Source organism: Monodon monoceros, unplaced genomic scaffold, assembly GCF_005190385.1.
Source record: "Monodon monoceros isolate NGI ecotype Baffin Bay Population unplaced genomic scaffold, NGI_Narwhal_1 Super_Scaffold_5, whole genome shotgun sequence".
Classification (NCBI taxonomy): domain Eukaryota; kingdom Metazoa; phylum Chordata; class Mammalia; order Artiodactyla; family Monodontidae; genus Monodon; species Monodon monoceros.
Window position 1 is genome coordinate 128,451 of NW_021703782.1, and position 3,258 is coordinate 131,708.

At 38.1% G+C, this 3,258-nt stretch overlaps 1 non-coding gene across 1 annotated transcript; it reads left to right on the top strand.

The window, feature by feature from the left end:
• Positions 1-834: 834 nt before the first annotated feature.
• LOC114884895 lies at positions 835-998 on the top strand. The gene has a single exon (XR_003790956.1). It is a non-coding gene; the product is annotated as a U1 spliceosomal RNA (small nuclear RNA).
• Positions 999-3,258: the final 2,260 nt, after the last annotated feature.

Consider the following 3,258-nt stretch of genomic DNA (forward strand, 5'->3'; position numbering starts at 1 on the left):
GCATTTCTCTAATGATTAGTGATGTTGAGCGTCCTTTCGTGTGTTTGTTGGCAGTCCATATATCTTCTTTGGAGAAATGTCTATTTAGGTCTTCTGCCCATTTTTGGACTGGGTTGTTTGTTTTTTTGATATTGAGCTGCATGAGCTGCTTGTATATATTGGAGATTAATCCTTTGTCAGTTGGTTCGTTTGCAAGTATTTTCTCCCATTCTGAGGGTTGTCTTTTCATCTTGTTTATGGTTTCCTTTGCTGTGCAAAAGAAAAGCTGTACATATTTAATGCATACAACTCAGTGAGTTTGGGGATTAGTATATAGACATTAAATTATCATTAATACCAAGGTCACGAAACCATCATCAATATCCAGGCCATAAACATACTATCACCCCCCAAAGCTTCATTCTGCCTTCTATAATATTATTGTTATTATTGTTGTTGTTACTGCTTGATGTGATGAGAACATGTAACACAAGATCTGCCCTATCCTCTTAGCATATTTTAAATATGTGCTACCACAGTTTTAGGTGTAGGCACTATGCTGTATAGCAGATCTCCAGAACTTATTTATCTTGCATAATGAAACTGTGAACCCTTTAACCATCACCTCCTCATTCCAATAAGTGTGAAAGGACATTTTTGGAAAGATTTAGAAAATAAGCTGATAATTGATAGAAAATTTTGGCTCTCTAGGCAAAATAACTCCTCTACAGGAAAAAAAAAAGAGCAAAACTTTGTGCTCTAATTGGGAGCCCCTAGACAAGAATATGTGTAAATATTGTGAACAGGAAGGCCATTAAAGGAACCAATGACCCATAATGGTTAAGAAACGCAAGGATACTTACCTGGCAGGGGAGATACCATGATCACGAAGGTGGTTTTCCCAGGTTGAGGCTTATCCATTGCACTCTGGATGGGCTGACCCCTGCGATTTCCCCAAATGTAGGAAACTCAACTGCATAATTTGTCATAGTAGGGGACTGCGTTCGCGCTTTCCCCTGTTAAAAAAAGAACAAGAAAAAAGAAACATAAGGAAAACTGTCTAAAATCTGTTCAGTAGTGCTGCTTACAGGGAAACCTTGTATCCTGAAATTCCATGCTCTTCATCTACACTCTCAAGGGAAATGGCCTATAATTATTTATGAACAATACAGCTTTCCATTTTTCCTTTTTTAAAAATTTGAAATATAGTTGACACACAATATTACATTAGTTTCAAGTATACAACATAGTGATTCAATGTTATATACATTACAAATTGATCACCATGTCATTCTGGTTACTATCTGTCACCATACAAAGGTGTTACAATATTATTGACTACATCCCCTGTGTTCTATGTTACAACCCTGTGACTTAGTTATTTTATAACTGGAAGTTTGTATCTCATAATCCCCTTCACCTATTTCACCCATCTTCCCACCCCATTCCCTCTGGTGACCACCAGTTTGTTCTCTGTATCTATGAGTCTGTTTTGGTTTTGTTATGTTTGTTCATTTGTTGTGTTTTTCAGATTCCACATATAAGTAAAATCGTACAGTATTTGTCTTTCTCTGTCCAACTTATTTCCCTTAGCATAATACCCTCTAGGTCCATCCACGTTGTCATAAATGGCAGGATTTCATTCTTTCTTATGGCTGAGTAATATTCCATAGCATATACATACTACATCTTCTTTATCCATTCATCTGTTGATGGTGATGTAACACTTTTCATCCAATAATTCTCTAACACCCATAAAGGGAAATCATGTGACTGTATATCTGTAATTAAGGAATTGTTCATGCTCAGAACGGAATTTATGGACACTCCAAAACCAGAATCTGACTTACTACGCTTGCTCTGGTTGCTTTTAAATTAAACATATAACGGAAGAATATGTGTTCACTAAAATAAGTAGTCTAGACACGCCTATTGAACCTAATTTCTTACTAAAAGTTAAGTTGAACTGACCTATGACACTTTTTAGGACATGCCAAATTGTCTAAATAAAATGGTAAATCTATACACCAGTAACAGGTTCGATTTTAGAACAATTTGCTTCTTTGAAATAATATAGAAACAAAAAAGCTTCTCAGACTCTTCAGGTACTATTTAAACATGAACAAGTACATGAATTACTTGATTCCTTGACGTCTCCTAAGATAATTTCTGTCATAAAGGTAGATTCTCACAATAAACCAGATACTATAAGAGCTAGTATCTTATACTGTAAACAATATAGACTTACTTTAGAAATTCCATATAAATATATAGGAATACTTCAGAAAGTACTTTAGCAGGTTTTCATCTGAACCAGGCTACTCCAACTAAAGTGTCTACAAAAGGCCTTCTTACCAAATCAAAAAGTCACACATCTATGGAGATTTGTAGATACACAATGTCTACACTACAGAATTCGGAAATAATGCCCCAGAGAATGACTGTGTTGTAAGAACTATGATCCCTCAAGCATCTGTTCTCATGCCCAAGTCCGTTTATTTAATTCATTGCTTGTTCTATTCCAGATCACAGATACAGCTGTTTCAATATTCTTAGCTCCTACCCCCATGGGAAAGAACTTTATAAAATAGAGTCTGCTGTTTATGTACAGCACATTTTGCCTTTAGTCTAGACATTCTGTTCAATTCTAAAGTTCATTTCTAAAGTTACTGACAGTGAGCTTTTTCATACATTTTAGATTACGTGGATTCTACCCTGTGACACTCCCACTTCCTTGATTGCTTGATTTGAATAGGTTTCAGTTGACTCGTGGAACCGTAAAAATCTATGGTTTAGACAGATGCACGTGGCAGAGGTCCATCGCTAAGGTATCTGAACTTACGGCGTGATCTGTTTGCCATCTCTTAGTTTGCCTTTTCCAGAACGTCATACAAATGGGGTCATACAGTGTGTAGGCTCTTGAGCTTGGATTCTTGTACTTGTGAAGGCAGAATCGAAACGGAATAGGTGATTATAAGAGAGCTCTTTAGAATGGAGCTGGGAGGTCATTTAAAAAGTGTGACTTACCACACCTCAGCCTGAATGGAATCTGACCTTCTGACTCGATGAAGTCATCCGGAGCATCTGCCAGAAGCTCATGACAGCTACAGTATTGCCATTTATAGAGTGTCTTCCACGTAGTGCAGGAAGAGAAGGGCGTGAACTCTGACCCGTGAGGGAGGCGCGGCCTGCACTTCCCGCACGGACCACAGGGTGGCGCCGAGACCGCCTCTCTGAGCCACAGCGCATGCGCGTTCCCCGCGGACTCGGCTCTGAGCG